General features: G+C 34.6%; 1 protein-coding gene across 2 annotated transcripts in view; it reads left to right on the top strand.

Moving 5' to 3' along the window:
• DPH6 (diphthamine biosynthesis 6) overlaps window positions 1-22,391 on the top strand; it is a 189,318-nt gene that overhangs the window by 22,566 nt on the left and 144,361 nt on the right.

Here is a 22,391-nt window from a genome sequence, read left to right as displayed (position 1 = left end):
TGATATGCCCCCCTTGAGTATAATATCTTCTTCTCTGAAACTTTCATGTAACATTGTACTTCTCTTATAGTACTTAATCTATCTTAATATCCAGAGCTGCTGGCTTTGTTTTGTTGTGTGTTTTGTTTTCGTAGTGGGTTTTTGTTCAAAAGTTATAATTACTTCAAGGGGCAAGGATTGTATTTTGTTCTTTTTGATTTTTTATGAAACCCCACAACACTCCTTGGACTGTACAGGCATTAAGTTCAACTACTCTCTGGAATTCACTTTTTCTATCTGTAAAACTCCTTCTATCTTTTTTATTTGTTTTGAGAATAAATGAGAAAATATATGAGAGCCTCTTTAGGTTTCTAGAATAAAAGATGTTATATAATTTAGTTTTTTTAAAACCTGCCAATTTCGTGTCAGTCTCAGATTTTATTTCATCTTTATTCCCTAGCTTCCCAAATACTCTAGTAAAACTAAATCAAATCAATTTTTTTATTGCATACAAATTTCCATTAGTATATTAATATTAAGTAGTGGCTTCAAGTTGCCATTGAGATGAGTGTAATTCCTCTTGACTTTATTAGTATGTTAATGCAGAGAAGAAAAAGAGTGGTAATCGTTCAAATTGTGAAAGAGGTTTTAATGGGGGAAAATTTATATTATATATTGGACTGAATTTATTCTTCTACATTTGTTATCTATAATTTTTGGCCCTCCAGAGTTTTTTTTAAGACTCTTTTAGTCCAATAGTACAGTGTTCCAAAAGATGTGTAGAATTAATGTTTCCTGTCCAGTTTCCTACATAGGTAAACAGAGGCATGGATTGTTTCAAAAAAAGATAAAGAAGTAACCCAAAGATGACAAAGGTTCTTATTACTAGATGCTTTTTTTTTCCATTAAAAATTATTTTGGCATGTTCTTTTAGGGTTTAACTCTATGCTTATTTTTTTTAAGTTTTTTTTCATATTTTATTTATTTTTTTAAATATACATTTATTTTAATTGGAGGTTAATTACTTTACAATATTGTATTGGTTTTGCCATACATCAACATGAATCCGCCATAGGTATACACGTGTTCCCCATCCCGAATCCCCTTCCCTCCTCCCTCCCCGTACCATCCCTCTATGCTTATTTTTAAAATTGAGTCAGTGTATTTTCTATTAACTCATTTGTAAAAAGCCTCAAGCAAAAACTTTAATTGAAAGTTACCTGAACTAAACTTAGAGGATTTTCAACTTTTGAGACAGTATGTGAAGAACTAAGAGATGTTAAAAATGGCTCTAAAACAAGGCAGAGGCATTAAAATGGAACTGTTATGCATACTCCTGTATATAAGAGCAGTTATCTTTCACTGTCAGTAGAATTATGCCACCGTTGCTCAGAGAATCTACAGTGCTGAAGCATGTGATCATTTTGTGTACTTGCACAGAGTAGGTGCTCAATGAGCAGTTGTTTAATTAGACTTACTGAACAAGCCTTGACAAAATTTAGCTAATATTGATCCTTATAGATTTCTATACAAATAGAGACAAATCAGAAGAGGCATTTCCCTTCTGTGCACAAAATTCTTTGCTACCTATTATAAGATTTGTTCCAGGGCGATTGAAATGGTCAGTGGTCTGTTTTAAAACAAGTTCCCTTGTGGATTCCTTTCTGTGTAGTAATTTTGCAAGGTTACCAGAGAGGAGGAGGAGTTATTGTCACTTGGTACATACCCCATGGCCTTCCCTTTTGAGCCTTTCACAATTTCACTCCTTTAATAATGTTTATTTGTCTCACAGTCATTTTTGTGACTTCCTTAAACCTCACACAAGTTTTACTGATTTTTACTGATCATATAGTTTGGACTTGATCACAGGAAGCTAATAAGAGTCAGTCTAGTGGAGTTCAGTGCAGGCTAACGTGATATTTTCTGACAGGATTTCTTAACCTAGAGGGGAGAAATATTTTTGAACCCTGAAATTTTTGTAAAGTTCTTTTGTAAATATAAATTTTTCTAACAAGAGGTCTAAATTTTTATTATAGTCCCCAAATGATCTGTTCTTTTTTTAAGGTTTAAGAACTACCATTTGAACCATCAATTTCAGAAAGCCTTGTAGCCTAGGCTACTTGGCTACTTGTAGTCATGATTACTCAAGTTAGGAATCTATTGGCCACTAAGCCTATAATATGCTATGTGCTATGAAGGGGCTTCTGTGGCTTTCAAAAAGCAGAGGAAAGTAGCATGGAGTTAGTGTACCAGAGAGCAGATGTGAATGTCCAATATCTCTCAAGAAAGATATTAAGATCTCAAAGATAATAAGATCTCAAAGATAATCTGAATTTAATTCGGATGACTATTATATCTACTACCATGGGCAAGAATCCCTTAGAAGAAATGGAGTAGCCCTCAGTTCAGTTCAGTCGCTCAGTCGTGTCCGACTCTTTGCAATCCCATGAATCGCAGCACGCCAGGCCTCCCTGTCCATCACAAACTCCCAGAGTTCACTCAGACTCATGTCCATCGAGTCAGTGATGCCATCCAGCCATCTCATCCTCTGTCGTCCCCTTCTCCTCCTGCCCCCAATCCCTCCCAGCATTAGAGTCTTTTGCAATGAGTCAACTCTTCGCATGAGGTGGCCAAAGTACTGGGGTTTCAGCTTTAGCATCCTTCCTTCCAAAGAAATCCCAGGGCTGATCTTCAGAATGGACTGGCTGGATCTCCTTGCAGTCCAAGGGACTCTCAAGAGTCTTCTCCAGCACCACAGTTCAAAAGCATCAATTCTTCGGTGCTCAACTGTATTCACAGTCCAACTCTCACATCCATACATGACCACTGGAAAAACCATAGCCTTGACTAGACGGACCTTTGTTGGCAAAGTAATGTCTCTGCTTTTCAATATGCTCTCTAGGTTGGTCATAACTTTTCTTCCAAGAAATAAGCATCTTTTAATTTCATGGCTGCAGTCACCATCTGCAGTGATTTTGGAGCCCCAAAAAATAAAGTCTGACACTGTTTCCACTTTTTCCCCATCTATTTCCCATAAAGTGATGGGACAGATGCCATGATCTTCGTTTTCTGAATGTTGAGCTTTAAGCCAACTTTTTCACTGTCCTCTTTCACCTTCATCAAGAGGCTTTTTAGTTCCTCTTCATTTTCTGCCATAAGGGTGGTGTCATCTGCATATCTGAGGTTATTGATATTTCTCCCGGCAATCTTGATTCCCTAGTAGTCAACAAAAGAGTCCAAAATGCAGTATTTGGTTGCAATCTGAAAATGACAGAATGATCTCTGTTCATTTCCAAGGCAAACCATTCAGTATTATAGTAATCCAAGTCTATGCCCCAACCACTAATGCTGAAGAAGCTGAAGTTGAATGGTTTTATGAAGACCTAAAAGACCTTCTGGAACTAACATCAAAAAAAAAGATGTTCTTTTCATCATAGGGGACTGGAATGCAAAAATAGGAAGTCAAGAGATACCTGGAGTGACAGACAAGTTTGGCCTTGGAGTACAAAGCAAAGCAAGGCAAAAGCTAAAAGAGTTTTGCCAAGAGAACTCACTGATCATAGCAAACACCCTCTTCCAACAACACAAGAGAAGACTCTACACATGGACATCACCAGATGGTCCGAAATGAGATTGCTTATATTCTTTGCAGCCAAAGATGGAGAAGCTCTATACAGTCAGCAAAAAATAAGACCGGGAGGTGAAGCATTACTTCACCAACAAAGGTCCATCTAGTCAAAGCTATGGTTTTTCCAATAGTTACATATGGATGCGAGAGTTGGACAGTAAAGAAAGCTGAGTGCCGAAGAATTCATGCTTTTGAACTGTGGCGTTGGGGAAGACTCTTGAGAGTCCCTTGGACAGCAAGGCGATCCAACCAGTCTCTAAAGGAAACCAGGCCTGAATATTCATTGAAAGGACTTACGCTTAGCTGAAGCTCCAGTAGTTTGGCCACCTGGTGGGAAAGACTGACTCATTTGAAAAGACCCTTATGCTGGGAAAGACTGAAGGCAGGAGGAGAGGGGGACAACAGAGAATGAGATGGTTGGATGGCAACACTGACTCAATGGACATGAGTTTGAGGAAGCTCTGGTAGTTGGTGATGGACAGGGAAGTGTGGTGTGCTGCATTCTATGGGGTCACAGAGTCATACACGAGTGAATGACTGAACTGAACTGAAAGATAATAGAGTGAAAAATGCCATCTTGTAATTTCATGTAAGAAATGAAGATGACCAGAAAAGGACCAATAGGCTTGGGTCCTGTGTGTTTTCAGGATGGTTCTTAATAGGCCTTTGGATTTTCCGCTGAAGGAGAAAAGGACAAGGATACAAATGCAGTGTTCCTGATTTCCAACAAGTACAAGTTTCTTCTTCTGAATTTCTGTTGTGTTTAGTTACTGTTTTGGATAGTCATTACATTATGCTTTGTTTGCACCCTTATTTGCTTATAATTATATCTTCTTTGCTAGTTTATAACCTCTTGAAGGCATGACTTTCTGTTTTTCCATTTTGGATACTCTGCAGTGCTCATCATGGTGTCCTGTCCATAAGAAATACACAGAATTTTTCATTATATATTTTTCCTGGGGATGCTGTTGAAGATATTTCCCATATAACATATGCAATTTTATAACAATCCAAGGGTGAAATTTCTCTCACGACTTAGTCTTTATATCAGTTTGCCTCACTCCAACTATTAGTTTTTATTGTATGAACACTAAATCATGCAACTCATTTTAGTTTCCTGTCTATATTGATTATTAGTGCTGAACCATGCTTTTTTTTTTTCAGTTATTTTTGTAACTATAATTGCTATTGTTTATGGAGGACTACCTGCCAGGCCCTGCCCTAATCTCTACATATTATATTTTAATTTATTTTTACCTCAGCCCTGTTTATTATCCCTGTTTTGCAGATAAGTCATTGAAATACAGGACAAATAACTTGTCCAAGGTTGTATAGCTAGAAAGTAGAACATGTACTTTTAATCTCTGTGTTCTGTTGTCTCCCAACAATACATATGTGTTAACTCATGCGGATAGTACCATATAACAGTACATATGTAACACATATATAGACCAATAAGACATGTGTGAATTAACAGTGAGACAGAGGGACAGATGTGATTTGACTAAGGAAAGGAAATTATTAAAATGTGGATTAAAATGATATATCTGTGATCTCATCTCATTTCAAAGTTTTCAGAATAGTTTTAGATTATTGCTACTCAAGTTTGGTCTAGGGGCTGGCGCTAGTCCAAGAAGTGTTTTCCATTGGTTTAAGGTCAGCTATTTATAGAAATTGAAAATAAGTATTTAGAAACTTTTATAGTTATTTGAGAGTAATTTTATATTTATTGACCCTAATAATAATAATTTGGCCTTGTATCTTTTAAAACTTTTTTGGTAATTCATTTTAATTGTATTTTGCAAAAGTTGTGGTCTTTGAAAGTCTGCAATTTTTTTTTTTTTTCCTTAAAGTTATCTTTAACACCGTTGGAGAAGCACTGGTCCTGTTGTTCAGTTGCTCAGTCATTTCCGACTCTTTGCAACCCCATGGACTGCAGCATGCAGGCTTCACTTCCCTGTCTTTCACTATCTTCCGGAGCTTGCTCAGACTCATGTCCATTGAGTCGATGATGCCATCCAACAATCTCACCCTCTGTCACCCCCTTCTCCTCCTGTCTTCAATCTTTCCCAGCATTAGGGTCTTTTCCAATGTGTTGTCTCTTCTCATCAGGTGGCCAAAGTATTGGCCAAAGTATTCAACTTCAGCATCAGTCCTTCCAGTGAATATTCAAGATTGATTTCCTTTAGGATGGACTGGTTGGATCTCCTTGCAGTCCAAGGGACTCTCAAGACTCTCTAGCACCACAGTTCAAAAGCATCAGGTTTTTAGGCCATTTGTCTGAAGAAGACAAGACATGATCTAGAGCTTGAAATTACATTCTAAACTAAACTTGACTGCAGATGAATTAGGAATTGGTATATTTGGCTGCTTGGTCAGTTTCTTGATCCTGTGAGAAAAGGCCTTAAATTGAATGGACTTTTTAGGGAAGAAGGACTTTTTTTTTCCCTTATTATTCTCAAGAATGACACATTTTAATTTAGTCCTTGATACAAGACAGTAGCACGAGGAACGTGTCTATCATTTATAGTCACAGCTTCCTTCCTTGACTTATCAAAGTAGCTAATAAGGTACTTTGAATTTTTTGTGTGTTCAAATGGTTTACTGGAATAACAGAAAAGAAAAAAGATAGCTGCAAGACATTGCAGATGATGCTGTGTTGGCATAATAGCGTTTACATTTATGGAAAGCAAAGATAGTTTCACTAAATTAATATTTGCAAAACCAATTCAGTTCCTAATTTTTCTTTTTAAGTGGATTGGGAAACCTTCTATAATATAATGTAAAATAATTACATACTCAGTTACTAATCCTAATAGAGTCTTTCAGTGTTCATACGATTACCATCTCCTCTTTAAAATAATCTCTTTTCGGTGATCCCCTAACGCAGCATTTGATGAGTTCTTTTCGTCACTATTTTTTTGGATGTTTAAAAGTTGGCCTCCAGATAGAGAAATGGGCTGATGATATGAACAGGCATTTCATAGAGAAAGAAATTGAAGTAGCCAGTGTCAATCTCAGTAATCCCAAACTACAGCTATCACTTGGGTGTGTGAGTGTTCTAAGTTGCTTCAGTGGTGTCAGACTCTTTGTGACCCTCTGGCTGTAGCCTGCCAGCCTTCTCTTCCATAGGATTATCCCAGCATGAATGTTGAAATGGGTTGCCATGCCCTCCTCTAGGGGATCTTCCCAACCCGGGGATCAAACCCGTGTCTCTTATGTCTCTTGCATTGGCAAGTGGGTTCTTTACCATTGTCTCCACCTGGGAAGCCCATCCATCATTTGGGCAGGATTAAGAAATGATATTGGTTTTGGAGAAGTGAGTACTGTTATGTGCTGCATGTAGTCCTATAAGTTGGTTCAGCCTTTTTGAAGGTAATTTGGCAGAACTCATCAGAAAACAAAAAATACAGCATCTCTTTATCCAGCCCTTCCACTTTTGAGGATATATTAAGTTGACTCAAAGATTTAGAAATGACTGGCAAACTAAATTATGATTTATCCACACAATGGAATAATGTATAGATCAAAAATTAAGTTGCACAAATACGTTTATATGTATTATGAAGAGAAAGAAATGGATTACCAAATACTCTTTTTGGTATAATTACATTTTTTAGAAGTATTTGTACAAATACATGCATAGAAAAAGATCTGAAAGATAAATTTTAAGTCTGTGGAAAGTATTAAGAGCATTTATATAATTTTTGCTCATTTGAATTTTTGATTCTTTCCTCTAATGAGTATGTATTGCTTTTGAAGCTTTTTTGTTGAAGATGTAGCCTCTATCTTAAAATGCACAGAATAGTGTAGGAGCGAAGGATACCTGATAATCAACAGGATGTCCCCATTCCCCAGGTCCTATTCTGAAGGTTCACCAGGAGCCTGTTTTCTTTTACAGCTGGTTCTTGAAAGCTATGTGTGAGGGTTTTGTTTTTTTTTTTTTTCCTTCTGTGACAAATGCCTATCATTTTCTAAACAAGAAAGCCAATGTCCCGGTTAGGTGTGTGGAGTTCTTTTCATTCATTTGCAGCGCTGTTGTGTTAATACTAAATAGGCAGAGACAGCCTAACTGGTGGTGCAGGATGGTGAGCCAGTCCTGGGGCTTTTTCTGGTCAGCCCAGAATCCTCTGATTGCCACGTTTTCCTAATTTCCCATTTCCAAGGCATTACTTGAATGACCTTTCTTGCTGAATATGATGCTCTGAATCTCCAAGATTTTCACATGCATTTGGAAGTGGGCAGCCAGGCGATTGTTTACAGGACTCCCAATGAACTGTGTGCTCACAGCAAGTTTGATAAACACACATTTCCTCCTTTTATCAGTGAGATTGCAGAATGTGAAGTATGAGTTTCCAGTTTTACTCATTCCCCTCAGCCCTTTTCCTGTTTAAAAACTTAGACATACTAATTGGATACTGATCTGTCCCTGTTTTTTATTTTGCTTACTGGTAGTTGACGGCTTATTCCACTACTTACCTAGGCAAGGCTTGGCAGTCCTTCAAAAATAAACTTTCCATGTATACAAGTTAAAGGAGATTCATCCCAAGGAATGTAATGTGAGCACTAATTAACAGTAATGACTGCTAATCACTTTGCTTTTTATACTCCTTTAGAAGCACTGCTATTATCCAATGTAGTTAAGTAAAATGCTTGTATATGAATCAACAATGCTGCATCCTTTTAGCAGCTATTGCTCACAATCAAGCTTTGCATAAATTCAAGTTAAACAAAATTGATTTTAATATGCTACATTTCTTTTTATAATAGGAAACTAAAATATCTACTTAAATATCCTTAATACTAAAGACAATACCTGTTTTCCTTTTTTACAATCATCCTTGTGGTAGTCGGAAAGCAATATCCCAATTTTTCTCACAGTTCACGACATTTCTTAGATTTCTTTGACATTGCATGTGGTATACTCTTCATAGTCACAGCTCCACTTTGATTGTATTGAATGCATTTTATCAGATCAGTGAAAAGCCATGGGCTTGTATTTAATTTTTCTGGTTTTGTACATTTACTTCCTAGAGATCGTACAGTTTCTTAAAATTATATGGCCCATTTGTATAAACTTAGTTCATAGGATTGTACATTCAGTGTTGATTAAAAAAGGTTGTTTTATTATGTTTAGTGTATTATTAGACTATTATAGAAGCTTTCTGTTTATTTACATGCACTCAGCATACCTATAAACTGCCTTGCCTCAGGAAGAGACTAAGCAAAACTCATAAATTAATAATTTAAGGGAGCAATACTCAAGTAGCATTTTGGTTAAGTTAATAAGTTAAAGCTTTAGAGTCAGTACTGGCCACTTTAATAATGCTTTACTTCTGACTTTTCTTGGCAGAAAATAACTTGTTAAATTGGAGCTTTTGAAATAAAATTAAATCTAACATACCATCTGAAGCCCCTTTCCCTCTTTTTGATTTATAAGCAGGTTGACATATTATTAAAGAATTTTTAACACTTTCACAGTTCTGCACTTTGATTTCAGAGAAAGTGCTAATCTCTCTGGAATTTTGAGAATGACAAAATGAGCTGTATACTGTTTTTCTAGGGAATTTGGAATTCTTAATTTGAAGCCTTAGTTTTATTTTATTATTATTTTTATTTTTTTGGTTGCACTGTGTGACTTGTTGGATCTTAGTACCCTGACCAGGGATTGAACCTGGGCTCTTGGCTTTGGCAGTGAAAGCAAGGAGTCCTAACCACTGGACTGCCAGAGAATTCCAAGACCTTGGTTTTATGATGATACTTTTATTAATGCTGATTCATCCAACTTCTGATGTGCTGTTGTGACCTGATATGCATTAATGATTTCTCATTTTACATGTTATCTGTAGTTGCCTGGTCATGATGTTTTAATTCTTACAGCTAATGTTAGTATTTCTACAGAGGTTCAGCAATTCAGGACATTATTTTTAAATTACCAAAATAAAATAATTTGATTTCCCTTTCCCTTTTATACTATTCATATTGTCAAAAATTTTAATTTTTGGTGAATAAACAAGTGGAAAAGTTTAGGTGGTAGTATAATAAGAAGCTTTGTATTTTATATACTAGTCTTATTGTAATACATTGCAAACATATGTATTTAAAGAGATCTTTGGCCCTGTACTTAATTGAATTTAGTTTCAAAGAATTATAACAGGGATGATGTGACAGGGCAGAAAATACTTGGAAGTTTAAGTGAATGTTGTCCATATGTAATTATAAGATTAGTGAATATTGTTGTGTATAATATTTCTTTTATATGCCAGAACTGTTGCATAATAGCAACAAAATTCCTATCTCTGAGTAAAAACTTGTTTTTTCTATTTTTCTTGGAGTTTTTACATATAATAGAATTTCATTTTAAAAAGGTGAGGATTTCAATTTTTATCCTTTTGTTTGTTTGTTTTGTTTTTGCAGTGTGTTTACTTTCATGTGAGAGTGATTGATCTGTACCTATCATTTTTCCCAAAGAGGCGACAAATGAAACTGGCCTTTTAGACAAAAGTATGCAAACAGACTGCATTCTTTCTGTTGATAGAATTATGGAAGGATTGCATGAGGTGCCACATTCATTTTCCTATTGATTGTGAGGAGGACTCTGCAATGGGGTGCTGTTTCCATTGGATAAGGAGGTGCCATGATTAGTTACCTTTCTCATGAAAGCACTACAAAGGGAAACGCAAAATGTGTGCAATGTGGTGTTCTCAATTTGACAGTTGTTTTTGTTAAGTTTCTTGCCCCATTGAAGTCTAGCCTATTTTAGAAAAACATACATTTTGACCTTTTCCATTTTTTAGGCTTAGTAGATTTCCATATATTTGACCCTTTAAAGAAATTACATATTGTAGACGTTTTTCTCGGATTCCGTTGTAGAGCTTCAAAGTTGATGCAACAGTGCCCTCTGTAGTCTTCTAGTGAACAGTAGAGAAATGTAGATGATTTAGAATATTCAGGTAAGAAGCAGGATATTTAAATTTAATTTTTGCTCAGACAAGAGACTCCTTTTTCCTAAGCAGACATTCTTGTTTTTCACTAGTGGCTTTACTTTAACCTAAGGAAACAAAAAACCATTCTGAGTTTTCATTTAGAATTATTGGCTACCTCTTGTTGTTACTCAGTGGTAAATATCAAGTTTTATCAGACATTCATCAGAGTAATCTGAGATAGAAGGAACCTTACAAGCTGTACTATCTCTTCATGAAATATCTTTTTGAAGTTGAGTTCCAATAAGAGTATTTTAGAAAATAATATAGTTTCTTTCTACTCATTTCTTCTATTTAATTAGAGCTTGAGTGGGCTGCCTAGAACTTAACTTATACTAATTCCAGAATTGGGTTACCCAGGCTTTATACATGACATTATTTAAATTCAAGTTAAAGTAGTTACACGATGACTAAATTATTTTTCATTCATTAGCATTAATTTAAATTTTAGATTTTCCTTTCTCTTTTTTGGTTACCTATTTGATCCTATAGGTTGATAGCTAAATTTTTTGTTGTAAAACAACTTTACATGAAGCTGTTAAATGATAGTAAAAGAAGGCATCATATTTAGCTGTGATTAGAAGAGAAAAATTACATGTGCAAAGTTTAGCTTTTGAAAGTGTTTTAATTAAAAAAGCATGGACCCAAATCATAGCTTCTCCTATATTTACTATGTAATATTGAACACATTTCTTAACCTCTGAGCCTGCGTTCTCATCTGCCAAATGGGAGTGAAAATAGTTTATCTTTTGAGGGTTTTGTAAGAGGTGAGAGATAATGTATATTAATTGGACAAGGCATTGTATGTGCTCAGATGGTAGCCATAGTCCAAATATCCCAATGTGAAGGTAAGTGGTATTGTCTTACCTGGAGAAGTTTTAATATAAATCTAGAACACATTTAATGTACTATAGATTTCTTTAAAAATTCTGATCTCATAACTTCTGATGATTTATGTGAATCTGAAAGTTGGCATAGTATTCCTTGGTAATGTGGTCTGACAAAGTGAGATGTGCATTAACTTTCAATTCCCTGCAGACCTCATCCCCAAACTTCTTAAACAGGCCATGTTTATAAACTTTACTTTAGTAGACATTTACCCACAAACCGATATTGACAACATGAGAAAGCTGATGATAAATGAAACTCAAAAAAGGAATCTTTTATTTTTTCCATTCAGTGTATCTGGGAGCACTTAGGATACTTTTCATTACCTGTGCTCTTAGTGGTAGTGTAGAGCCCTTATTCTATTTTGTAATAAATGGCTTTTGCTCTCTTCACCCAGCTACAAAAAAAGATGTGTAAAAATAGATGAAAGTGGAGCTTTTCTGGTTAAAATAGACTTGGGGGACTAAAAACTCTCCCCTTCTAAAGAACAAAGTTTAAAAACCACTTGGTACTGTACCATACACACACACACACATACACACACCCTCCTTTTTTGTGCAAAAGCTTTATTATACTTTGGTTTGAATATAAAGCACTTAATTCTTTACCTGGCACATAAAAGGTGCTCAATTAATGTGTGCTGAATAAAAAAAGAATTTAGTATCAAGTCTTTTTTTTTTATTGATACATAAGATTCAAGATATATATATTAAAATACACAATTTTATGTAGGTACATGATATTACAGTAACTATTTCTCTGTGAACCACTTAAAATAAGCACACCTCCAGAGCAATTCATTAAAGTTAAATGGTAATTCTTTAAAGTCAAATTGTGATAACTACAAATAATAATCATAAATGAATTTTTAAAAATTCAAAACTTGTCTTCAAAATGATTAAAAGTGGTTATATTCCCCAGTGACAGATTTAGCTAAAGATTTGGGCATTTCAAATAACCTGATTATAAGCATAATCTTTCTCAAGGAGCTACTAGATTGAATTTTCTTAACATTTTGTAAAGTACTGTTTTTCTTGTAAAGTTCTTATTTGTGCTTCACATTGATTTTGAATAACCTTAAATTTAATATTATAATAAAGCATATATTGGTTTTAGTATATAATTTAGGTTAACAGTGATAACTCAAAACCATTTTTTTAAATCATTCTAAAGAAGCAACCAATGTTTAAGCCTACAGATTGAAAATGAGCAAGCTCTTAATAAACCAAATATGGTAGTTCTTTTTAAAAATGGCCAGTTGCAGTAGGAAACATGTTTAAAATTAAATTCTGGTTTACAAGACTGACAAACTGCTGTCTACCAAGAAGGAATGAGTAAGGTATTTTTTCTTTGCAATGAAAGTACCAAATTAAGAATCCGCTTAATTAAAATAATGATAAATGTAGATTACATTACTGAAGACAGTGAAATACAGCTGCTCTGTCTAGTGAGAGCCTGCATAATTTACCCAGACTGTACAAAGACGCAATGGCGCAGCCACTGCAGACTGTTAGAAGAAATGTCCTGTTTATTCTACATACATTTCTTTTTTTAATTAAAATGTCAATGATAATTTTATAGCAGTCCTCTTAAAAAAAATCCTTCTTTAAATTTCTTCAAGGTGGTAGAATGTGAGACGAGATCATTGCCATTGCTGAATGAAGATTAAACCTGAGACAAAATAGCATTTTTGTTATTTTTATTAATTCAGTTTTCTTTATTATAAGTTGATATTGAAGTATATGATGGATTTTTTTTAATATGAGTCTTGTGTGAGAGGAATGTGGCCGAAATCTCTGAATATACATTTTATTTAAAAATCTTTAAGAACCTCAGCAAGATCTGGATGGTACCAAAAGTACTGTTGCTTACAAAAAAAGATGTATATGTATACTGTGGAATTCTCAAGGTGGGTATATCAGGATTAGCTGGGTGGTATTTCCTCCTCAGCTCCTCACTGGATTGTGATGAAGGATAATATGTTGTGACAGTGTTTGGAGATCAAAAAGAAGTTGACAGCACCTGTTCCACTGTATGGGCTTCCCAGGTGACGCTAGCGATAAAGAACCTGCTTGCCAAAGTAGGAGACATAAGAGACACGGGTTTGATCCCTAGGTCGGGAAGATCCCCTGGAGGAGGGCATGGGAACCCACTCCAATATTCTTGCCTGGAGAATCCCACGGACAGAGGAGCCTGGTGGTCTACAGTCCATGGGTTGGCAAAGAGTCGGGCATGACTGAAACATCTTAACCATGCAAGTACATTACACTGTATATTTTCCCTTTGCTTTAATGATGACCGGTGATATCTTCATACTTACATATATTTCAAAAAGCCAAGGTTGTGTGTAACAAGAAATGTTGGGGCATGTTTTGCTTCCAAAGGCTAAGTGATGACCTGTAGTTAGATTTGACTGTGTTCCAGGCTCTGCCACATGCTAGCTGTATGACCTTGGTTTAGTTAATTTTTCTACACTTTGGCTTTCACATTTGTTAAGTGGGGCTAGCGATACTACCATCATAGGATTGTCATGAACATTAGTGGGACATTAAAACGGATCATAGAGGAAACCTCAATAAACGTTAACTATTACATTATTATCATTATTCATCAGTAAATAAAGTATGTTTTTGGTTTTTTTTTTGCTTTGGAGCAATAGAGCATTGCTCTTAACTAACTTAAGATCATTGTTATCTGTTGATCTTGTTCTTAGAGAAGTTAACCATGCTGTTCTGTGTCTTTAGGTATTGTGTGGTAGAAATTCTGCTACTCTTTACTGCTAAGTCATTTCAGTCATGTCCGACTCTGTGCGACCCCGTAGACGACAGCCCACCAGGCTCCCCCGTCCCTGGGATTCTCCAGGCAAGAACACTGGAGTGGGTTGCCATTTCCTTCTCCAATGCATGAAAGTGAAAAGTGAAAGGGAAGTCGCTCAGTCGTGTCCGACCCTCAGCAACCCCATGGACTGCAGCCCTCCAGGCTCCTCCATCCATAGGATTTTCCAGGCAAGCGTACTGGAGTGGGGTGCCATTGCCTTCTCTGCTGCTACTCTTTATTTTGTCTTTAATTGTCTTTCCTTTTTATGCGTTAGGTATGAATTGCTTTGACCTTGGTGAATATGATGTCAAAATGTATGCATTTCACTGTGTCTGTTTTTCACTTTGCTTTAGCTTGATACCACTGGAATTGATTGAATGTTTTCCAGGGTTCAGTTTTTCTAAAGAGTCTTTCATGTGCCCAGCTAAATAAATAAATTTATATTAAAAAAAAAAAAAACTAATTGCCTAGACAGATTTATAAACAGAAAATGGTCACATCACTAGAATTTGAAAACTTTATATGAGAAAACAATATGAGGAGGGTTTCTTCAGATGATTTTATTCTCTTTTTTCTTTGAGCTTCAATAAAATGACTGAAGCAAGAGATACAAAGATAAGAAGTCACATACTATATAACCATTATTCATAACGTTTATACATGTGAATTGTAGAACATTAATACATTTTATTTTTTCTCTTGTTTTTCCAGATTTATTTCTAGTTACTAGACATGTAGATGATTAAGGCCCAGTACCTGTCTTAGGACTTGGCACTTGGAGTTTTAAGGGAAAAAGTTACTGTTCTGTATTCATCAGAATTATTCTTTGTGATGAATTCTTAGCTTTTTAAAAAATATCTCATATTCTTTGTAGCGTACCTTTGTTCCATGAGTTGGCATTCATCTTTCCTTGTCTGCCACTGTCACTTAGTTTCACCTAAGAGTCCTGTGGTCTTTAAGGCTCAGTATTGCTCTAACTGGGCCTGTTTGTGGATTATACTTATGAACCTTGATTTAACTTATAATTTTGATTATAATGTAGTCATTTCTTTTTAACCGATTTAGAGTCTCTAAGTTTCCTGCCTGTCCTGGTGCTCTACAATGGAGAGCAGATAATGACATGTTAACAGCTTCTACCACAGTACTAGTTTTGCCAAAGTCAAGGGTGATTTTATACTAAAATTAGATCTGACTTCCTGTTCAGTGTATCCTGGGGTCATTAATTCAACACTATGTACTGTTTTAAATTAGTTACTGTGGAAAGCCAGAAACTACCTCTCCCCTTTATTTATGGAAGCATCATCTCATTAATTTTAGGTACTCTTCAGGGCTCTCAAAGGCTAGATTCTGTCAAAGACTAGGTCATTTAAACCTTAATTTTAGGTTAATTCAAGGGCCTTGTTTTTCAGGTGAAAGTCTTGAGCATTTATACTTATGTAGAAATTTTGTCTTCGGCTTTGAGTAGCTTGATCCTTCCTGCTGTTGAACATATATAGTTTCTTCTCAGATTGTTATTTGTGTATATTTTAGACAAAACAATGATGTATATAGGAAAAACTAATCTAGTTGTGTGAAGAGTTGGCAGAATTATAAGATGTCAAACATGTTGAACTTTCTGCTTTATGGTTAACTGATAATTACTGATTCCCTACTATGTATAGATTCGGTGTATATACTGAATTCCCTATTTTATATAATGGATTTAGTGTGACTACTCTTTACTCCATGTTTTAATTGACTTGGAATCAGTAGATCAGTCAAGCAATCTGAAATGAAAATCATTGTGAAGCATTTACAGCCAGGAAAAGTTTAAGAGAAAACATAGTTACAATTTACTGTTACTAATTAACATAGTATCTAAAATATTATTTTATAAAAGATGTAGCTTGAGTATCAATACATGTTTCAGTGTATAATTTTTGTTACTTGGACAGTTTAAAGTCGTATTCTGTTTTGTTTTGTTTTTTTTTGTAAAAAAGCAGTCTTTGTACCTATCATCTTTGTAGAAAACAAAATGAGGTTCTAGAAATTTGTTTTGCTATGATTTAATAGTAGTTAGATTCTTTCCTTTTATTCAATTCAAGACTTGGAATAAGAATCATCAAACTAAGCGTTATTATAATTTAGTTTTTTAACTTACTTGCTGAAACTATTTTGATTCTTTTGTAGAGTAAAAATCACATTGGCATTGATGATATCCCCTTTGCTTTCTTTGTCTAGTTATTAGATTCTAACAGACCTGACTTTTCTATATTCTTTTGTTTTTTATTATTTTTTTGTTTGTTTCACCTGTCTTTTACCTCTGGGTAGTCAGAAGAAGAGCTTCTGAGACTAGGTTCTAGGTACTTCCCTATCAGAAAATCATCTTGCTTTTTAATCTAAATTATTACTTAATTTTCTTTGATATTTAAAACGATTATAAAATTAAAAAAAAAAATTTAAAATATCTCTGGAGAAGGGAATGGCAATCCACTCCAGTATTCTTGCCTGGAGAATCCCATGGACAGAGGAGCCTGGTGGGCTGCAGTCCGTGGGGTCGCAGAGTCAGATACGACTGAGCGACTAATACACACATACAAAAGTATAGAAAATATCTTACTAAAAATTTAGTCATTCAGAGTCATTAATATTTCGACATATTTTCCACACCCATACATATGATGTGCATATATAGTTATACACACGTCCACATTTTGTGGATAACTTTACAACACTTTTTTTTTAACTTAAAATATCAGGAGGATTTTTCATGTCACTAAAACCTCTTTATGAATATAATTTAATGACTATTTAACATTCCATCATGTGGCTGTATAATAATTTCTGTAATGATTCCCTAATTTTGTAAATTAGATTGAATCTAATTTTTACTATAAATAATAGCATTTTGATGTGGGTACATCAATTATTGTCTACATGAAAAAATTAATTCCTTAGGATAGATTTTCAGACATAGAATTAATGGATCAAAGTATGTGATTATTTCTAAAACCATTGATATAAATTGCCTAGTTGATTTTATAAATAGTATACCTGTTTGTACATGTATTATTTATATTTGGAAATTCTGATTCTTTGTTTAATAAGTATCTGAAACCTCAACTTGGAATCCTGTCTTTATAGTTCCTGGCATTTGGTAAATACAAGCTGGGAGTAGCATCCTGCCCATCTTTTACTGCATTTTTTTTTTTTTTCTTGGAGCAAAACCAGAGAGATATGTGTTAGGGCAGCTCAGTCATGAAATGCAAGACATAGGGTGATTTTTTTTTCCCTCTATTATTGTGAGAAGTCAGTCTCAGTGATTTAATGGGGCTATATTCAATAGATGATCAGCTGCAAAGTGAGCTGAATTTTAGTACACCGTTTACTAATAATGTGCCATGTGGATGAATACAGACACAGATATAGACATATACATTATTTTTAACAGGTACAATGTAACATTAATTATAATACATTTTTTTCCCAGTAAGTTCTGTTCTCCTGGATATCAACTGATTTATTTGCTATTGGTATCATCAAGTTTGTCAGTATTTTCTCTCATTAAATAAATGATAAAATATTGGATTAATCATAGTATATTAGTTTTTTAGATGTATATATATACATATATACATTAAAATCAAATGTAATATTTTAGGTAAACCTCACACTGCAAATTATTACTGCAGGTTTAAGCCATTACTTTATGTCTGATAGAAAATATGTTTCTCTTTCTTTTAGAACTTGCGTTATTAATTGTTTGCTATTTTTATTATGTGATTAGGAACAATAAAAATGATAGTGCTACTACTTTAAATTTAGTGTTTTAGTATAGAAATAGTAACAGTAACAATAGTGCATTCATTTGCAAGAATAAAACAAAATAATGTTTATTTTATGGTACTTATTTCTGAATGATTATTTAGACTTTGGAAAAAGAATATTAAATCACCTTTTTAGAGAAGGCAATGGCAACCCGCTCCAGTACTCTTGCCTGGAGAATCCTATGGACGGAGGAGCCTGGTAGGCTGCAGCCCATGGGGTCGCTAAGAGTCAGGCACGACTGAGCGACTTCACTTTCACTTCTCACTTTCATGCATTGGAGAAGGAAATGGCAACCCATTCCAGTGTTCTTGCCTGGAGAATCCCAGGGATGGGGGAGCCTGGTGGGCTGCAGTCTATGGGGTCCCACAGAGTCGGACACGACTGAAGTGACTTAGCAGTAGCAGTATTATAGTTACCTTGTGGTGTTGGTCTCTTTACTTTCTCAGAACTAATTCCTTTCATGTTTACTTGCATTGTTTTTAATATAGTTAGGGAATCCTGGTTTTTGTGACATATTTTGCTTTTTAATGCTAATTTATTGATGGTTTCTTGGTACTGGGATGAAAAGCATTCCCACCACCCTGTCTTGGGCATGTGTAAGAGGGAGTGTGTGGGAAAGTGGTTAAGAAGGGGGCATTGCTGCTCTTCTCCAGCCTGCTGGGTTCTCACTTTCTTTCGTCTATTTTTCAGCCCTGAATACATGTACACCCTATGTATGCTCTTTCAGTTCCATTCTTTCCCTATTCTTTTTTCTGTCATTCTCATTCTCCCTTTCCTTTCTCTCTTTCTCTTTCTCTTCTCACATGTGTCTGTGCATGCACATCCATACATATAAGTGAATTTTCAAGTGTTAAAAGCAAAGACTGCAGATTCTAGATCTAATTTAATTATTTGTTTTACTTGCATTTTCCTCATTTTCTCTTTTATTATTTAAATTGTGGTCATCTCTAATATTAATGTGTTTTCATGGGTACAAGCTGTTCTGTTCTTTTATGTCTCTCAGTGAATAATAAATGGTGGAATGAGAAAAACTTAAACCAGAGCTTCTCAAACTACAGATAAATCATCTGGATGAATTATTAAAGATTCATGTTTTGATTCAGTTGGCCTGGGAAGAGCTTAAGATTTTCTAACAAGTGCCTGGGTGATGCCATTGCTGCTGGTGCGAGGCCACACTTAGAATTGTGAGATTTTAGACTCTGCTTCTCTGCTAACTGAGAGTACCATTCGTTAAGGACAGGAGTATTTGAGTTTAAATGTCTGTTTCTTCAAGCATTAGCTCTAAAAGCCTAGTATCTGCAAGGTTGGAGAGGTAGTTTCTTTTAAATCATAATTTGCTATGTTTCTCCAATTGTTCTCTAGGCAATTGTAAAGCAGATGATTTAAAATACCCATGAGTCTTAGATCTTCTGTGATGTCCTATATACAGCTTCCCAAATTTAGTTTGCTACTTAGTTAGATTAATGATGATAAGTATCAAGATTTACTTTTAATGATTAGATTTTGTTATATCATTTCCCACTGATAGTTAAAAATTTTTCTGCTGGAAGGTTTGGGAATGAGGGCTATAGGTAGGGAATTGGGAGCAGGCATGGAGGCTCTAGTGTAAATGAGAATTAGGTTGCTGTAGATAAATGCTCTTATTCTTTTCATCCGTATGGTTATCCCTTAGTAGAATCACAGACAACTGGATTGAAATGAATTACCTGTTGAAAGTGAGAAAAATGTTCAGTACATATGCAAGAGTTTTTGTTCTTACTACACTTTTTAATAAGGTGTCTTCTATTTCTATGTCTTTTAAGTAAAGAGATCCACACAGTTTCCTGTACAAAAGCCAGCAGCTTCTAGCAATAAAAACATTTCAGAACTGATGGGCTGATTTTAGAAAGGAGATGATATGGCCAAGTTTTGCAGGTTGGCCTATTGTTTGGAGTCCAGTAGTCAAATGTGACTACCGTCAGAATGCCTGCATATTTGAAGCTGGTAATTGTAGAGTATCTTGGTTTACAACAGTGTTGAGGAAAATGCTCAAATTACCTAATGTAGTTGGTTTCTGAGGTGGCAGAGCCATGTAGTCTATTGTAACTCAAAGAAAGGAGAGAAGCCTTTCCCTTGCTAATAAGCACTACCCTTGAAATTAATTGTATTTTAATTTATGACAAAAAATTTCATCCAGCATGGATTTTGCTTTTTCAACCCTTTGCAAATATTATTTTAGAACTAGATACCACATTTATGTTACATTTTCAACCTTATTTGTCTATGTACTTTCAATGAATATAGATTGCCCTTTCTTTAGTCAGCCTTACATTTAAAAAGCTTATGTTTTGCCATAATACAGTAGAATTATTTGTGGTAATGTTACAAGTCTCTAAACTGCATGAACATTACCCTGCTGTTTTATTGTTTTATAATGTAAAAGTAAATGCAAGCTTTAAGAAATGTGCAGTGCTGTCAGGCTCCTTCAGGATTTAAGAAAATTGCCCCAACTATTGAAGAGCTGAAAATAATCTTTTAGGTCGCAAAGAGCAGTTGTTATAATATTGCTTAGCACTTTGCTTTCTTTTTACTCTAACCATGGTGGTGATTTGAGTCAATGCTGAAGAAACTCGGATTTTATTTGATTTCAGCAAACTGCTATTGCCTTGTAAGAATTACATATAAAACAGCATGGTTAAAAATAGGAAGAAAATAGAGGACTCATTCTTAACTCTGCATAAACCTAAACCATAAATCTGTTTCTTGTAATAGTAAAAATTTTGTGGCCCTACTTCTTGCACCAATTTGTGAATTTGATATAATATGCACAAATAGTATGTGTTAATCACAGAACTGTGAAATTATGTTATTCTGCAAGCTCTTCATAAAAATGAAACAAACTTACAAACAAAATCTTAAAGCTGTACCATACAGAAAAGTTCTCATGAAGCATTTTGGATTTTTGAAATGTAGGGATGGAGATATTCCTTATGGTTTTAGCCTTTTGTCCTATCTGTTTTAAAATATTTCCATTTAAATGCAGATTTTGATTTTCCATCTGAGACTAGGTAGAAGCTATTCTATTATACTACTAAGAGAATAATCCACTTTAACACAACATTTCATCCCTAAAGGGATGGTCTTTTCTAGTCATAAGGTATTATTTTTTCTCAGAATGATATTAACATTCATGATGCAGTGATTTTATCTTGATTTGAAAGATGTTTTGTTCTGGCAGTAAAAGGGATTAGAAGAATGTCCTTTGTATCCTGTTGCTAAAAAAACAGCTTCACCTTGCTCAAGACTAGGTATTAGTAATTTTCAAAGTATTTTAGGGTGGATATATGATTTATATTTTTATAACAAAATCTTTAAGTCTGGTAGAATGGAAATTACCAGATTCATTTAATTGAATTTTTAAACATTAGGTTGTACAAATATTTATATTTTTTATAGATCAAGGAGCATGTCTGAAAATTTCTGAACATGTTATAACATTTTTATTTTTTGCTTTCATTTTTTTTTTATGCTCTGTGAAGAAGCCTTTGGAATACATAAGAAAAGTTTTAGGGCAACTAGTTACAGCATTCAGTGCAATAGATGTGTTGATTTTGCCTCACCTAAATTTATTAAAACTTTAAGATAAAGAGGGATTACATTAATTAATGGAATGTCTCAGACAGAAGAAGAAAGGCTCTGAAGGGCTCTCTGCTATTTGTTGGGCAAAGTCTTGGCGTGCAGTATGTAGCTATCCAAGGCTTAAAGCACATTGGGACCCTGTGTGGGATGCCAGCACCATGCCCCTAGGCGCGCTGTCATTCAGCCTCAGATTAATTAACCAGAGGCTGCAGAGCCTCATGCTTTCAGTCAGCCCATTCTTGAGGCAGAAAATGCAAGGTTTTTAAAACCTTGAACATTCAAAAAAGTTTTTATTTTCTTAACAAAATCAGTGTATAGTGACAGTTTTTCTGGGAATACTTTTACTTATACATTTATAAATATATGTATATATATGAACATATATATAATTTTTGTCTCTTTGCACCAATGAGTGATTTGAATGAATTATTTTTTTTAATCTATCCAAAGTATGACATTTATGGCCCCCAATGAGAAGATTTTTCTAGTGTCACTGTACATTTTTAAAACTTACTGATTAATGATTTATTAAGTCACATTGGGTAATGAGCTCTTCATTATGATTAAGACTTAAGAGATTTCAATAGAGTTCAACCTAAAAAAATACGTTTATGTATCTGACTGATCACAAACAATATACATTCACATTTTCATTAAGATCATTTTTTTCT

Source organism: Bos taurus, chromosome 10 (genome assembly GCF_002263795.3).
Source record: "Bos taurus isolate L1 Dominette 01449 registration number 42190680 breed Hereford chromosome 10, ARS-UCD2.0, whole genome shotgun sequence".
In the NCBI taxonomy this organism is placed as follows: Eukaryota; Metazoa; Chordata; class Mammalia; order Artiodactyla; family Bovidae; genus Bos; species Bos taurus.
Note: the sequence above shows the minus strand (reverse complement) of the source record. Positions and strands in the feature narration are given on the sequence as shown.